This window comes from Bos indicus, chromosome 16, assembly GCF_029378745.1.
Source record: "Bos indicus isolate NIAB-ARS_2022 breed Sahiwal x Tharparkar chromosome 16, NIAB-ARS_B.indTharparkar_mat_pri_1.0, whole genome shotgun sequence".
NCBI classification, from domain to species: Eukaryota; Metazoa; Chordata; class Mammalia; order Artiodactyla; family Bovidae; genus Bos; species Bos indicus.
In genome coordinates this window covers 58473196-58491682 of record NC_091775.1, presented here as the reverse complement: position 1 = coordinate 58491682, position 18487 = coordinate 58473196, and positions in this window count along the sequence as shown.

Below are 18487 nucleotides of genomic sequence, written 5' to 3'. Positions count from 1 at the left end.
TTTTTTTTTTTTTTTTCTGAGGTGAACCAAAAACTCATCAAACAACCCCAGAAGCAAAGTTGTCCAGAAGTCTAAATATACAGGCTTGACCATTCAAACCTGCAGGAGAGAGGAGAAAGATATGAGGATAAAAGGAAAAGAACAAATCATCCTTTTGTTCCTCTGAGATGAGTCAGTCATTGAGCCGAATACAATATGTCCTGTACAAATATAGCACATGCAATGTACCAGGCTCTGGGGCTGGTGCTCCATGTACATCAGGGGAAAAGATGGCAGGCCTCTCCTCATTGAACTGACATTCTATCATTATCCTGAAACAAGAAAGAAGCAGGGGGAAAAAAGATTCAAAAAATTATTCAGATGCAAGTGACTTAGACAAGCCTACTAGAGCCATCATAGGGTCAAATGTGTTGTAATACACACAGAACCCTCACTACAGAGCTGTCATGCAGGAAGCTGCCCAGTATAACCATGGGGGTACCTCCGAATCTCTGGACTTGCTACAAACTGTTCCTCTTTGACACTTCCTTCAGTTTCTACCAGCTTTACTTATGTTTTTATTTGGCTTCATTGGGTCTTAGTTGTGACACACAGGATCTTCATTGCATCATGCAGGATCTTTGTTGCCGAGCACAGACCCTTTAGTCATGGCTTGTGGGCTTCAGCAGTTGCACACGCAGGTTCTTAAACACTGGACCACCAGGGAAGTCCCAGGTTCTGCCAAACTCTTGCTACATTTCTGAAGAGTTTTTAGATTTACTAGGCATCACGACCAGATTCTTTTATATATATCGTCTCTCATTATTCCCATTTCACAGGGGAACACTCTCTGGCTGTAACAGCAATCAGTTAAGTTCACACACTTAGACCAAGAATGAGAATGTGAACCCATTTCTTCCAGCTCCAAGCCAGTGCTTTTCCTCATGTCACATTGCCTCCTGGCAGCTCCTTTGAGAGACTGCTCACCTTTGCCCACTGCTCTGGGGCTCTCAGGTCAGAGATTGGTGTTATAGCTGCAGAGGCTATGGGCCAAAGGCAGGGCAGATGCATTAATCAGGGGAGGCTCATGGCCATCTTAACACAGTGAGAATTATTTCTCACCACAGAATTCTGACAAGGAGCCACACAATCAAGTTTTTTTCTGAATCCTCTAGGGTTTTGTTTTTTGTTTTTTTCATCTGCTGCATTCAGCTTGCCGATGGGAAAAGAGAAAAAGCCCAAAGGATAATACTGGGGCTTCTTAAGGGGCTAACCTTGGAAGTGGAGTGATCAATTTTGCCCATATTCTATTGGCCAGAACTCAATCACATGGTCACATCTAATGAAACAGGTGCTGGGAAATGTAGTGTGGGTGTACATGCATGAGGAAAAGGCAATGGGGTTTAGTGAACACAGAGCAATCTTTGCCAGAGTGGGAAAGAATATTTGAATGGCAACAATGTGGTGGAAATACTCAACTCTTGAAAAACTCCATCCACAAAATGGAGGACTCCAGAGGTATTTTCTTTGCAAGGTTATTGCAAGGACTAGAGGAATGTATACAGAGCTCCAGAGTCAGTATAAGCCCTTAGTCAACAGTCACAGAGGAGCGGCAAAGGGTATAATGAGGCAAACATGACCCTGAGTTCCCCTCACCAGCTTGAAGTCACTGGGCAGGTTTATAATCTCTGTGAGCATGGAACTCCATCTCAAAAGCGTGGATCCTAGTGGCACATCTATACTCGTGAGAATAAGAGGGAAGATTATTTGAAATAAGAACTATCTCAAAAGCCCAAGATAATGGTGCCAACTTGCATTCAGAGAAAGAGTCTGTGAACACACAATAAACACATTGTTGGTAAAAGACCAGAGAAGCACTTGGCGAATGCTTGCATTAAGAAGTATAACTTTCAGAAAGACCAGTACCTCCCTCCCAAAAGCTACCTTGGTAACTTGCAGTGGGCCTGTACTACATGATCTATTTTTGGAAAATTGCCAACAGCTAGGATTTTCTAAGTTTTGATCTTACTTTAAAGAAGATGGCAGTGGTTCTCAAACCTGACTGTGTATCAGGATCATCTGAGGAAATTTTCAAAAATACAGAAGTAAGAACCAGAAATCTGAACTGCTTCAAGTTTTCCAGCTAATAATGAGATAGCCAGATTGGCACTGTTCTATTAACCTCATTAAGAACCTCTATCCTAATTTATTAAAAGAAATCCTAAACATCTTTTTGACATACCTATTTATCCACCTTATAATTTATTAAATAAAGTAGAATTCCACTCTAACATGTTATAGCTTTTAGAGTGTTGAACAACACAAGCAAATGCACCATAATGTGAATATAAACATTTTAAACTTGACAGACAAATGCTTAAATGAAGACACAGAGTGGATCAGAAAGCAGAAAAGTTTTATTTGATTGAGTGATTGATTCATTCACTCATTCAACCAATCAGTTAGCAAATTATTATTGAGCCATTTGCCAGGTACTGTGCTAGACTCTAAGAATATAAAAATAAATATTTCCTATATTTCCAGAAGATAAGGAAAGGAAAGCTACAATCAAGCTTGCTTCCTAAAAGTACCCACCAAAATGCTTCTGAAATTTGAAGCCTGTAACATTTATTAACGTCAAGGCTGTATATTGTCACCCTGCTTATTTAACTTCTATGCAGAGTACATCATGAAAAACGCTGGACTGGAAGAAGCACAAGCTGGGATCAAGATTGCCAGGAGAAATATCAATAACCTCAGATATGCAGATGACACCACCCTTATGGCAGAAAGTGAAGAGGAACTCAAAAGCCTCTTGATGAAAGTGAAAGTGGAGAGTGAAAAAGTTGGCTTAAAGCTCAACATTCAGAAAATGAAGATCATGGCATCCGGTCCCACCACTTCATGGGAAATAGATGGGGAAACAGTGGAAACAGTGTCAGACTTTGTTTTTCTGGGCTCCAAAATCATTACAGATGGTGACTGCAGCCATGAAATTAAAAGATGCTTACTCCTTGGAAGGAAAGTTATGACCAACCTAGATAGCATATTCAAAAGCAGAGACATTACTTTGCCAACAAAGGTCCGTCTAGTCAAGGCTATGGTTTTTCCTGTGGTCATGTATGGATGTGAGAGTTGGACTGTGAAGAAGGCTGAGCGCCGAAGAATTGATGCTTTTGAACTGTGGTGTTGGAGAAGACTCTTGCGAGTCCCTTGCACTGCAAGGAGATCCAACCAGTCCATCCTAAAGGAGATCAGTCCTGGATGTTCTTTGTCAGGACTGTTGCTAAAGCTGAAACTCCAGTACTTTGGCCACCTGATATGAAGAGTTGACTCATTGGAAAAGACTCTGATGCTGGGAGGGATTGAGGGCAGGAGGAGAAGAGGACAACAGAGGATGAGATGGCTGGATGGCATCACCAACTTGATGGACAAGAGTTTGAGTGAACTCTGGGAGTTGGTGATGGACAGGGAGGCCTGGCGTGCTGCAATTCATGGGGTCACAGAGTTGGACACGACTGAGCTACTGAACTGAACTGAACTGAACTGAACTGAACATTTTATTAAGAGCCAGTACAGCTCCATGAGACCATACTTCTGCTCTCTTTACTGGAGGTAACTTGTTAACTCTGCTTTAAAAGTCTGTTTAAGTGTGCTAGTCTTTTGCTCTCTTTCCTATGACCTGAGTACCAGCTGATGAGAAATAGCATGGCAGCCTGATGCCTGCACTCTTGGCCATTGGGTGTTAGTGCACCGTGTTGCAAATGCTCCCCCTCAAAAAGGATACTGTGAAGTGAAGAAGTGAAGTGAAGTCACTCAGTCATGTCCAACTCTTTGTGACCCCATGGACTGTATCCCTCCAGGCTCCTCCATCCTTGGAATTTTCCAGGCAAGAGTACTGGAGTGGGTTGCCATTTCCTAACCAGTGCTAATCAGAGTTGAGTGTGTTCTGCAGTGGGTGTGGCTTATCCATCATTTACTCTATGTCTGCCATTTGTCTTTTTGTTTTTTGCCATGCAGCTTGTGGGATAATAGCTCCCCATTCAGGGATTGAACCTGGGCCACAGCTGTGAAACCGCTGAGTTCTAACTGCTGAACTGACGGGGAATTCCTCCATTTGTTTTACGTTTGTAGAGCAACCACTTTGACCCATAATAACTGAGGAAATGTCTGCAAATGATAGCACTAGAAAGAAAAACATGAGAGTCATATGGTGAATGTCAAAAGGTAAGTTTTGTAGGAGCTTAAAAATTCTTCAAGAAAATGATCATAGATAAGAAAAGAGAGGGTAAAAGTCAGCAGGCAAGAGACTGATGGGAGTCCTTTGACATTTTGAGGGGCCTAAACCATCACCATCCCCTTAGAGGACTAACAGACAATTGTATGAATGGGGCTGAAGGATCACAGCAGGTCATAGACTCAGACAAGCTGGAGGGTAGAGAAGAGCCATTTGCCCAGTGTACAAAGAAGGGAATGTAATTCCACAGGAACTGTACCACAAATAACTTATTGCACTGACTCAGTTAAAGCTCCCTTTTCCAAGGGGACATCAATACTGCCAAACTGGGTAGGTATTTTGTTCTTTTATTTCTCCTACTGAATCAGAAGCTCTTTCAACAAGAGATTCTGTCTCAGTCATGTTTGACTTCCTTAGAAGTCTCCTATAAAGTCATGCCAAAAAATTTTTAATGAATGAATGAATGGATTTCTAATTGAAACAAACCACTCACCATCTCTGACATGCTACTGTTGTGTGTAAGAGGGTCTCCAATTGGCTAATAACAGAAATCCTGCATAGGCTGGAGTTCTCTGGTTTATGCCTATTCCTTACTGTGCAATCTCTAGATCTCACTTTCACTCCCATTAAAATCTCCCCAAAACTGAAAATGGCACCCACCAGAGAATAGATTCAGAGATTCTTCCTTCCTCACCTAGGCAATGAAGAAGAGTTTACACAAAGAAAGCAACATCTTAAAGAGAACCTAATCTCCACCCTCTAAGAGGAAGGAAAGAGAGGCAAGGCAGTGAGTCGGGTATAGCCCAGGTTTATTAGGTTTGATTTTCCTTCAGTCAACACTCAAGAGGGACAGAGAAAGAACAACACTGGCGTACCTTCGCAGGAAACTGCAGTCATTTTAGTAGGATAGAAAATGGGAGAGTGAAATGTTATCACTATAACAACTGACATCATAATTGTTCCTCAGAGGACAAGCGTATCTACTGAGTAAATATCTTGATAAGCAGCTCAGGTTGGAGAGTGAGTCCCTGAGTGTAATAAACAGATAGATAGCTATTCTATATGAGAAGATGAGAGAAATTTGTTTCGTTCCTGAAAGATGTAAGGAAAAGAGGAATCATGACGTAGAATAAGGTTCGGCCAGCACTTGGAGTGACTGTTTGTGAAAATTCTCCAGTGCTGGGGCAAACGTATTTTTAAGAATAAGGACAAAAAAAAAAAAAAAAAAGAATAAGGACAGGAGACTTCCCTGTCAGTCCAGTGGTTAAGACTGCACTTCCATTGCAAAGGACATAGGCTTCATCCCCTGTCAGGGAACAAAGATCCTACATTCCACTCTGCATGGCCAAAAACAAAACAAAAACGCAGCTCTTTGTGAGTGTTCAACAACAAAAAAATATGAGGATGGTCTTGGGTTCAATTTGAAGTTCATATTGCTACACTTTAAAATACTCTTCACAGACTCCAGCATTTCTTATTAATATCTACTAATCACAAAAAAATGCATATTTTTTGCACAATTTCTATGCATAGAAATTGTGAAAATTAAGAGAAGATTTAATGTTTAGATTGATATTATGTGAAACAGAAAAAGCATAAAGAGGACAGTGAGACCACCCATAAAAGAAGCCAGAGTTTAGAGTTAAGGCTAAAGAATAAAAAACAATTTCCCTAGAAATCCATAGTAATCCTGGGGAGTCTTTTAGTCTTTCACAATGAGGAATTGGTGCATCAACCAAATCTTATCCAGATCTCAAGAAGAAAGAAAGGCCCAGCTAACATCAAGATTATAGATTAATAACAAAAATCCATGTATATTGGCATTCTGGGGTTCATGCTTTTGTAGAACTTATAGATCTCACTTTCACTCTCAACAAAATCTCCCCCAAATCTTTCTAGATGTTCTTTAGGTACATTGCCCATGTATGCCAGACTAAGACTGTCTGCCACCACTTGGCCATCATCATTTTTCCTCCTTGCCTGCTTGCCTTATGGGAATGCCTTCCCACTTCCAGCACTACCTCTTACCACAGATGTGGCTTCAAGTGGCTGTCCCCTTCTCTCCTGACCAAAACTGCATCCCAGTTAAGCCATCCTTTCTAAAGCGTGGAGATTCCACATGTTTTAGTTATATATGACTATGTAACAAACCACCCCAAAACTTGGTGGTTTTCGAACAAGGACTTATTATCTCTCATGTTCCTGTGGATTGACTGAGCGTCTTTTTTGCTTCATGTGGGACATGAGGATGCTAGAAGATCAAAAATGACCTCGTTCACTATGGCTGGTGGTTAGCGCTGGCTCTGCAGGCTGCAGCTCAGCTGGGTTGGAGGCTGGAGGCTTTGGTTCCCCTCCAGCAGGTCTTACTCTGTGGCTTCTTGGGCTTACGCACAATGTGGGGAGTGAGTTCCAAGAAAAGTGAAAGGAAAAGCTGTAGATCTCTTAAGGCCTGATCTCCAAAGTTATATACCATCACTTCTACAGCATTCTATTGGTAAAACCTAAAGGGAGGGGAACTATATTCTACTTCTTGATGCGGGGAATAGTTGAGCGGGGGAGAAAAGAAAGAAAGAAAACTGGAAGTCATCTTTAATATTCTATACCACCTACTCTGCCCCCTGCCATCTACACACACACTACACACACACCCTACTGCTGTACTTTCTCTTGTTGACTTTCTGAGGATCCCTCTATTTCCAACTTCTTGCCGAATCTATATGAGAACCACTCTATTTCCATTAGCATCACCCTAAGCCTTAGACATCAGAACAGGAGAGTCTGGTAGCAGGACCAGTCTAGTGAATCAATTCTTCCCTGCCAAGCAGTCTCTTTCTGCCTGAACTCCCTTTTTAGTCAACCACACTTCCTCCTTTGACTAGTCCATTTATCACAGGGTTTGTGTACCATGTCGAAGCTTGTCTTTCATTGGTTTACTCAAAAGAACATGAGTTCACCTTAATCAGAAAGATAGGCATGTGCCATCTTTGATAAGGGGCTAACTATGGAATGTCTCTGCTACGTATCTGGTATTGGCACAGAGATGACAGGCTCTTCAAAGTGTTCATGATAGTCATATATCACTGAAAGTTCCCCAAATCTAACCCAGCACAGCAATTCAGCTCTCTGAAAGTGTGCTTGAACTTCCTGAACCTGAACTACTTTAAAAAGACTCCCAGTGAGACAAGTTCCTGAACTTAACTGAATAGATGCAGTTCCAGAAGTTTCTGGTAGTTCTGGGAAGCTAAGAGGGTGAAAAACCACACAGGCCCATTCACCCCCAACAAATCTCCAGCACAGTACGGGCCCTGATCAACCTTGGGTCTGGATCCGAGGCAAGCAAAAATCCTAGGGGATAAATGTAGAAGATGAATTTGGACAAGCAGGAAAAAGAGAAGCATAACATTTCTAATTCCCATCTTATCCCACAGAAGACAAAACTGCTAACTCTGTAGAAGAATGACTTTTCTACTGTCCGTTCTCTAGGCAACCAAGATTCTGACCTGATCAACTGCTAAAATCTTGCCCCAAGGACAATTACCAACTAGACTACCAATAACCAACTTAATTACCAAATTAAATCAGAGATAAGGTACAGTCTTCCCCCAGTCCACTCTTCCAGATTCACACGGCTGTGCTTCGCCCTCACCTTACAGAAGAAATGCATCAAGAAGTAGACCCCTTGGAACTTCCCCAGTGGTCCAGTGGTTAAAAGCCTGTCTCCCAAAGCAGGGGACAGGGGTTTAATTCCTGGTCAGAAAACTAAGATCCCACATGCCATAGAGCAACTAAGTCTGCAAGCCACAAAGAGAAAGAAGTGTTTGCTGCATGCTGCAACTAAGAACCAACACGGCCAAACAAATAAATAAATAAAAAAGAAGAGTGCTTAATAAAAACCAAAGGGACAATGAATTTATTCCCATTGTAGCTTCTAGCCAACTACTGCCTTTCGGTTTCACTGTCTTACTATAAATATTAAAAAAGAAAGAGTGCCAGCAGCAAATACAGGGAGTTTGTGATAAATTACTGTCCTGGCTTATATTGATTAACTGCAATTCATTATCCAAACAGGTGATGGCCATTCATGTTGTTTCCACTTCCTGGAGATAAGCAGTGCTCAAATCTTCCAAATAGCTAGGTAGAAAAGAGGAACAACTCGGGACAGCGAATGGTGGGTTGTTGAATGCACTGTTTTATTAGTTTTTCTTATCATCATCTCATGGAGAGGCAAATTTCTAATTCAGATGAACCTTGAGCTTCATCTGAAAGCAGGAACTGCAAAATAAGTTTTTCTTTAACAAGAAACATAGTGTCAAGAAGCACACATATTATCTACCTTTGCTGCTGATACTAAGTCTGAAGGTCATGTCTTTTCCCTTCCCTGTCTCCCTCTCTCCCTCCAACCTTCTCTTGTCCACCCAAGCTCATTCTCAGACTGTATCTTCTCCGAGAACCACCCCAACCCCACAAGCGAGGTCAGTGCTGTTCTTCTGCACCCCTTTGTTTTCTGTACACACCCCTGCTGCTATATTTGCCCCAGGGTGTTACAGTTACTTGGTCATGTGTTTCCTTAAGAGGAGGCTGAAAATGAGCAGCATTGTGTCTTATTCTCCTTTGCATCATTAGATCCTAATCCCCTCTCCAGAAGGCAGCTATGCTCACCACTATACCACAAACAGTTGCCCCTAATCCCCTCTCTGGCACATAAGAAATATTGAATCCACATTGAACTGAGCTGAATGGACATCTAACATACTGCAGTGTGACATTTATCATCCTCTATCTTCTCCTCGATATTACCAAATAAAGTACATTACTATGTTTCATAGTCGTGAGGCTAGATTAAGTGCATCTCAAAGAAGTTTTGAGCATGCCTGATCCCTGTGGCTAGAAAAATGTGTGAGAACACACAGCAGCAGCAACTGTCCATGGAATTTTCCAGGTAAGAACACTGGAATGGGTAGACCTCACCTTCCCCAGGGGATCTTCCCAAGCCCGGGATCGAGCATGCATCTCCCGCATTGCAGGAAGATTCTTTACCGTCTGAGCCAACAGAGAAGCCCACGGCAGCAATACTTTCATATTCCTTTCTTGACGTACTCTTTAAGCTGCTTCTCCAATAAGAAGTGTCCTTTGTTAAGTCATCCACATTCTCTCTCCTGAGTTCCTATTGTGCTAAAGCCAGATGTTTGGGAGCTGTGTATCCATCCTGGAAATGCTGTTCCATTGACGATAGAACCAACTTATGACTTGCTCTCCCAAAACCTATACATACACACTCCCACACACGTGTAGGTATGTGTACAGGAGAGTGCCCATCTGCAGCTGGTTTCTGAACTTATCCTTAAAAAGTCCACAAAAAGCTTTTCAGAATCATAAGGACTCTTGATTGGATTTCAACTATATAGCATTTTTAAAAATTGTGCTCAAAAGAATTATTTTCATAGTCACCAGTACTGAACGTCCAGGCCTGAATGTTCTCAGGTATCTTCTGGTGAGCTTCTTTTTTCACCTGAAAGGCTTTCAAAATCAAGGGTAATTCAAGGGTAGCTCCACTAAGTCATTGAATTCTTTTGGTGGCATTCCAGTAGACTGGGATGAATCGTGTAGCATCTCTGCAGTTGGGTTGAACTATTATGGCCCTATCAATGGATATTCTCAGATTAAAGTGTGCATAATATGCAGTTTCCTCGAATGTGTTCTTTTTTAAATTTTTATTTTGTATCGGAGTGTAGTTGATTAACAATGTTGTGATAGTTTCGGGTGGATGGCAAAGGGACTCAGCTGTATATATACATGTATCTATTCTCCTCCAGGAGAAGGCAATGGCACCCCACTCCAGTACTCTTGCCTGGAAAATCCCATGGATGGAGGAGCCTGGTAGGCTGCAGTCTGTGGGGTCGCTAAGAGTCGGACACAACTGAGCGACTTCACTTTCACTTTCCACTTTCATGCATTGGCAAAGGCAATGGCAACCCACTCCAGTGTTCTTTACTGGAGAATCCCATGGACGGAGAAGCCTGGTAGGCTGCAGTCCATGGGGTCGCACAGAGTCGGATACAACTGAAGCGACTTAACAGCAGCAGCAGCATTCTCCCCCAAACTCCCTCACATCCAGGCTGCCACAGAACATTGAGCAGATTTCCACATGCTATACAGTAGGTATTTTTGGTTATCCATTTTAAATATAGCCGTGTGTACATGTTCATTCAAACTCCCTAACTATCCTTCCCCTCTTCTTCCTATCACCCCCTCCCCAGCAACCATAAGTTTGTTCTCTCAAATGTGTTCTTATTTAAAGTTATTAATAGGAAGGCAGCAAGAGGTCTTTAAAAATCCTCCAGACTGAGGGTCAAGAGAATCCTCAGATATTTTACAGAAGGAAGTGGTACATGAATAGGTAAATAGGTAAGTAGGTAGATAGTTAAGGAGATGGATACATAAGTAAGTAGGTAGGTAGGGAAGAAAAGAGGATTCCTCTACCAACTAAGCACTCTGTACAAGGCATTCCTCCCCTCTGGGGCTCAGTTTCTAATTCTCTAAAATGAGGAGGTTGGACTAGTGGGTCACTGAGCTCTGTTCAAGCCTTTTGAATCTGTGACGTCATCTGTGACCAGCTTTCCTTCATCCCACTTTCCCATTCTCATGGTGTGTTTCCATATTCCCTGCCATTCTCTTCCACAGACCTTCTCAAGGTGACTAGATCTATGGAGATCTGCCTGCTTAAATTTCATTTCTGTTTTGGGGGTTTTATTTATTTATTTGAGCAAATTGAATGTTTATTCAGTAACTTTTCAGCACTGTTTTTTTCCCCCTACAAAACACCATAAACAAATGCACTCTTTGAGGTTTTGACCAAAAGTCTCCATTCTCTAGAACTCAATTAATGAGGTCATATATAGCTGATCCACATGGCATGTGTGCGTTCAGTTTGGCATTATTAAAAGAATAGGGTTAAATTCACCTTGTATTGGGTGGTGTATGAAAAGTGTTGAATGGATGTGATTTTTATTTTTAATTAATTTTGATTGGTGTATATTTGCTTTACAATGTTGTGCTAGTTTCCACTGTACAGCAAAATGAATCAGCCATACATACACATATTATCTCCTATCTTTGGCCTTCCTTCCCATTCAGGTCACCACAGTGCATTAAGTAGAGTTCCCTGTGCTATAACAGTATGTGCTTATTAGTTACCTATTTTATAAATAGTATAAGTATTGTATATGTGTCGATCTTAATCTCCCAATTACTCCCACTTCACCCCTTTCCCCTTTGGTGTCCTTATATTTATTCTCTACCATTTCTTTACCGCCATGGATTTCTAACACTTCTCAGTTCATGGCCCTTTCCCCATGGTGACTGGCCACTTTTCAATCTTTAAATGCTTTTCTTCATGTTAACAAGAAGCCAAGAACTGACTTCCTTGTTTCCTGTAGCAAATGGTTTGAAAGTGACCTGAAAAGTTCATGTAACTTCCTCAAATGCCTCACTCATAGACCAGCAGTGAACCTGGGCTGCTGGGTCACCCTGGCTGCAGTCATTGGTTATTGATTGTATCAGTCCCCATATAAGCCACAGGCTTCAATTTCACAGCCTGGATGAGCAGTTCATGGGGACTACCTTCCCTGCCTTCCCCAAACACCTCCAGCCTGAAAGAAGCTGTCATAGATATCACCTCAGGTTGATAGTTTTCCTTTTAATATTTATAAACAGGAAAGTATTTCTCTCTCCCCCACTTGAAATGTATATATTCATTCATTAAAAGGCATTGACGTGGCTGAGCTAATGGCCTGTCGACAGATTTACAGCAGGAATCATCTCACTGCCTGCAGGCCTGTGCATTTTAATATAATTAAAAGGCTTCTGTTTGGAATCCTAGCTAATTAATATTCATGCTTTCCTCCTTCCACCTGCCATTCCCAATTTGCCATCTTTTAGGAGATTGATCATGGCCCAATTAATCCCACCGCCAGTCAAAGCCAGACAGGCGGGGAAGAAAGGAAGAAATGCCATTGTAGTGTTGGCTTCCTAATGAGAAAAGAGCATATTAAATAAAGGAAATCTTCTCCCGGTTTATTAGGAAAGTTGCAGAAGGATCTCTATGAATATGGGAATTGATAAGAGTGGAACTGTTGATCAGAGATTGTGGATTAATTGCTCACACTGAAGTGAGTTCAGTTTATTACTCCTTAAGAATCTTCACAAGTTTTGTTCATATCAGAAATCACAGAACAGAGAATTGGAGAAGCACATAATATATATATTTTTTAATTTTTAAAAATAATATAAAAGTGAAAAGTACAGCGATAGATAGTTCCCACTATTCAGTAGATGAGAAAATTATCCACAGATAAAAGTGTGGTCACTTATTTTTCTCTGTCTCTGCCATGCTTTAACACCAAGACTTAAAAATGGACCCTGTTTTGCCTAAAAAATACAAAAACAAAAAACATCGTGGTAAGTGATGAGAACAAGGGTATTTGTAATTAAACTACCCTCAGATATGTGAAAGCAATGGAGCAAATTTGACCTGAATGGATAGAAATGGAAATCTTGGCAGCATCTGCAGTGAGACACCCAACAGCCACAGACCTGAGCTTGAGGGAGCTCTAAATGTCAGAGAAGGAAGAAATGGTCTCTGCCTTCCCCACACAGCTGCTCTTCCCAGGCCTGGATGTCTTGTGGACATTTGTCCAGTCCTGAGAGCAAGAGCCACAAAAGAAAGTCAGCAAGCAGCACACTTCATATTCAGGCCTGCTGACATTCGTCGGGTTACTTCACCTCTTTGAGTCCCATCCACAAAATGCTAAAACCGTACCTACACCAGAGAACTGTCATGAGAACTAAATGGGAAAAAGCCTTCGAAGTGCCTAGCACAATAGACGGTAAATATTAATTCCAATTGAATATCCATGGTGATCACACTATGCAACAAAGTGTAGAAATGACAGCTACTTTGTGTCATATAGGTAACACATCAGAGAGAAGAACATTTTTTCCAGAAAAAGGAAAGAAAATGGGTGGAGAGGAAGTCACTCTCTTGGCCACAAAATGCAAAATGAATGCAAAAAGCCAAAAAGGAGTTGATTGCATCGCCCAATGCACTGAGTATTAATAATGGAACAAAGAGAGGTTACAGAAGCAAGATAAAAATAAACCAAAAGCACTGGGTTTACGCAACAGGTACATGTAGTCTGCCCTGTTGATGAGTCACTGGCCTGAGAAATCTGTTTAGGTTCAGCAGGAAGTCCATGAACAGGCTGCAGCTTAATTGTCCTTCCATCGCGTCTGCTCCCATTGTCAGCTTAGGGCTCTTTATTTTTTTCAATGACTGAGCAGTCACATCCTCCTGGGTGAGGTCATGTATGGCCTGTATTGCTGATCCATCCAACCGGAATGCCCTTTGCCAGTTTCAGCTATCAAACTCCCACTCTCACTTCAGGGCATCACAGTTGCCCCTTACTCAGGGAAGTCAGCCCCATTAACCTGGCCAGGACTAGTCATTCCTCACTTTGGATACCTGAAGGATACTTGTGCTCTGTTGACATTTGTAATTCTCTCTCCCTCAATAATAATGATGTGACATTTGCTAACAGTTATTGAAAGGCTTTCCAACTACTGAGTACTGTGCCCATTGTTTTATGGACTCTACCTCACTTAATCCTAGGAGTATATATTTTTTATTCTCCTCATTTTGTTGATGATGAAACTAAAGTTTAGTAAATTTGGTGAATATCTTGCCCATGGTCACACACCTGATATAACAAGATTAGGGCAATGGCAGTCGAACTCCAGAGTGTTGCCTCATTCTGACTCATCATTGTCTCTTCAACAATTCTGAGTACACACTGAGAGCTCAAGAGTGATTTCTACACCAAGGAAGGACTGTTGGATGTTGGAGGCACAGGCCATGATCAATGGGGCCAGTGTGAGGTGGGCAAACCTCCTGCAGATGTGCAGGGAGAGCTCTCCCAGTCCGCCATCCTTATCACCATACTCCCACAGAGCCTCCTTTTTGGTCTTAGTCATGCCCAAGATTTAATGCAAAGCCCCAGATTTCCTTGAAACAGATCCAATCCATGTAGAAGACTGTGGAGGAACAAATTTACACCTCTTTTTGAAAGTTTTATGTTTTGTCAAAATAAACAAAGCCTGGGTGCAGTGAAGCAGAGGTTGAGTCCGAATGATTTGAAGCCTGAAGGGACTTGGGTTTTGATTTTGTCATGCCAAACCCATACGGTAAAGGGAAGGACTCCAGAAGCTGACCTGGTTAAGGTCTGGGGAGTCAAGGCATATCCTACCATCTAAGACAGTTGTCCATGACATTGTGGTGATAAACCCTGCCCACCCACTCATGTTGAGAGCCCGTGTGTGAGAGCCCTGAGCGTGAGTGTGTCGTGCTCTTTGGGGAAAATTGTATGATCATGCTTTCCCCACAGTGAGTTATCTTTAAACCAAGCCCAAGTAAGACGCTTAAAGTTTTTCCTCTTCTTCCTCCTGAGTTGCCAGCAAGACGACGTGGACTGCTCTATAACAGAGGATGCAGTTTGTAAATGACAAGGGAGTAATTGTGAGGCTTCTATCAGTCGGACTTTCAGGGAAGAACTGTGAGAAACAGAAGAGATCATAGAATTTAGCTCTCTCATTTTACAAATGAGGAACTTGAAGCCAAAATCAGAGAGTTTGTGGAATGAGAGAATGGCCAACTGGCTCAAGATAACACGGCCGATTCACAGAACAGCTAAGATGGGAAGCCAGATCTTCCGAGTTTTATTGATACCATGCTATGATTTCTCTTCTCAGAACGTTAAGTTGTATTTCCCATTTTGATAAATGTTTCTTTAGCTGAAAAGTAGAAAGGGTGAACCAGTGAGGGTAAGAGAGAAGAGGTAGATCTTCCCTTTAAAACATATGAAGAAAGAACAAGGAAAGGGGAGGAGAGGGACAAGAGAGAGAAAAAGGAAAGAGAGGGAGTGAAGGAAGGAAGAAAATGAAAGAAAAATTAAAATTTTTATCTGAAAATTTTGAAAAATATAAGCAGGTAAGAGTTTATCCAACAAGCTACAAAATATGAGAGAAAAATGAATAGGTCATAGCCATTCACAATTTTTAGAAAAACCAGGTCATCCCTAAAATTCGAAACTGTCACAATTCATCAGCATCCCACAAAACATCTGGTGAGACTGGTGCTCAAACTGTTACCCAGAAATATTGTCCTCATGACCCAGTGGCACTTTTTATGTTGCTTTTGTTTATTTGAACAGAGACTGAAATGTCAAAGAATCCATTATGTTTTATTAAAGTTTTAAAAATTGTTTTGATCAAGCTTATTGAAGAATAATTCTATAAACAAAAAGGCCCATTTTAAGCAATAGTTCAGTGAGTTTTGACACACACATATATATATGTCAATCAGTGTAATTAGTACTATAAAAAATATGGAATATTTCCATCACCCTAAAAAACCTCCATCATGCTCCTTTATAGTCAGTTCCTCCACCCTTTGTTCCATATAATGAATGACCTACTTTCTATTCCTTTGGATTAGTGTTATCTTTTCCATCAGGATCTTTTCCATTCTTACAAATGGAATGACAGCACATGTACTCTTTTCTGTCTGACTTCTTTTACTTAGCATAATTCTTCTGAGATTCATTCATGTTGCTGAGGATTTCCCTTTAGCTCAGATTGTAAAGAATCTGCCTGCGATGCAGGAGACCTGGGTTTGATCCCTGAGTGGAGAAGATCCTCTGGTGAAGGAAATGACAATGCACTTCAGTATTCTTGCCTGGAGAATCCCATGGACAGAGGAGCCAAAGAGTTGGACACGACTGAGCAACTAAATCTCATCATGTTGTTGCATTTGTTAGAAGCAGTACATTCCTTTTTGTTTTTTATTTACTTATTTTGACATGTATACATTGCTGTACATATATGTATTATTTATTTATTTTTAGCTGCGCTGAGTCTTCACTGCTACACATGGGTTTTTTCTAGTAGCAGCTGCACGGGCTTGTCATTGCAGTGGCTTCTCTTTTGTGCAAAGCACAGTCTCTAGACACACGGGCTTTAGTAGTTGGAGCTTGTGGGCTCTAGAGTGTGGGCTCAGTAGTTAGGGCACACAGGCTTTGTTGGTTGGCAGCATGTGGAATCTTCCCAGACCAGAGATCTAACCCTGTCCCTGCACTGGTAGGTGGATTCTAATTCAGTACACCACCAGGAAAGTCTTACATTCCTTTTTATTTCTGAGTGGTATTCCAGTGTATGAACATACAAGTTTGCCACATAATGATGGCTATTTGGGTTATTCCCAGTTTGGGACTGTAATGATTGAAGTTGCTATGAACTGAAACATGTTCATGTAGTAGTCCTCAAGTGGACAAGTTTTCATTTCTCTTGAAATGTGATTATTGAATCACAGGACCAAAGTATGCTAAGCTGCCAAACTGTTTTCAAAGTTGGTTGTACAACTTTCACATTCTCACCAATAATGTAGGAAAGATCTGGTTGTTTCACATTCTCACTAACCCTTAGTGGGGTTGTTTTTTTAAATGTTTTCCTAGAAGAGATGTAGTGGTACCTCACTGTGGTTTTAATTACTTTTGTTGATGAGTGTTAATATATTTTTTTATCTTGTAAAGTTTTATTTTGGGTTTTAGAGATTGATGAGTGTTAATATTGAACGTATTTTCAGTGTTTATTGGCCATTTATATATTTCCTTGTGTGCAGTGATAATAAAATATTTTGCTATTTTTAAATTCTAAGTTGTAAGTGTTCTTTGTATATGTTTGATACAAGTCCTCTGTTTGACATAGATACTGTATTTTTCTCCCAATCTGTGGCTTGAATTTTAATTTTCTTAACCTTTTAAAGATTTTAACTTTGATAATTTATAATTCGTAATTTCTTCTTATGCTTTATATGTCAAAAAATCTTTATTTCAAGGTTGTTAAGATCTTTCTCCCATTTTTTTCCCTAGAAGATTTATAGTTTTAGCCTTTATGTTAAGTTCCATGATCCATTTCAAGTAAATTAATGTTTATGAAATAAAGTAATGGTAAATGTTAATTTTTTTCTGTGTGGATATTCATTAGTTTCAGCACCATTTGTTTAAAAACTATCCTTTCCCATTAAATTTCCTTAATTCCTTTGTTCAAATCAATTGGCCATGTATATGGGGGTCTCGGAGAAGGCATGGCACCCCACTACAGTACTCTTGCCTGGAAAATCCCATGGATGGAGGAGCCTGGTAGGCTGCAGTCCAAGGGGTCGCTAAGAGTCGGACAGGACTGAGCGACTTCACGTTCACTTTTCACTTTCACGCATTGGAGAAGGAAATGGCAACCCACTCCAGTGTTCTTGCCTGGAGAATCCCAGGGGTGGGGGAGCCTGGTGGGCTGCTGTCTATGGGATCGCACAGAGTCCGACATGACTGAAGCGAATTAGCAGCAGCAGCAGCAGCAGCAGCAGCATGGGGGTCTATATCTGGATTCTGTTGTGTTTCATAAACTTGCTTACATGAATACCACCCTGTCTTGAATCCTGTAGCTCTATGGAAATACTTAAACTCCATAATGTAAATCTTCATACTTTGTTTTACTTTTTCAAAATTGCTTTGGCTCTTCTAGGTCTTTCACATTTCCATATAAACTTTAGAATAAAGTTTGTATAGAACCATCTCTGGAATTATGATTGGGATTACATTGAATCTGTAGATGAACTTAAGGAATATTTGACTTACAATATCGAGTCTTTTGATTTGCATGATGTATGGCTCCATTTATTTAAGTATTATTTAATTTTTCCATTTAATGCTTTGTAGTTTTTACTGCACAAGTATTGAAAATATTTTGCTAAATTACCCCTCAGTATTTTATAATTTCCTGTTTTTGTTATTGGGCTAGTGGCACCGCATGTTGATTTCACCATTCCAATCGGTTGTAACTATGCAGAAACACGGTTGATTTTTGTATACTGATTTTGTATCCTATCATCCTCCTAAATTTACTTGTTAGTTCTAATGCCCTTTTGCTCAAGATTACTTAGGGCTGTCTATAATGCCATCATATTAATTTGTTAGGGCTACCATAACAAAATGCCAAAGAATGGGTGACCTAACAGAAATTTATTTCTCACAGTTCTGGGGCCTGGAAGCCCAAGATCAAGGAGTCAGCAGATCTGCTTTCTTCTGAGGACTCTTTCACTGACTTGCAGCTCGCACTTCTCACTCTGTCTTCACATGAGCTCTCTCCTGTGCCTGCTCCTTGTGT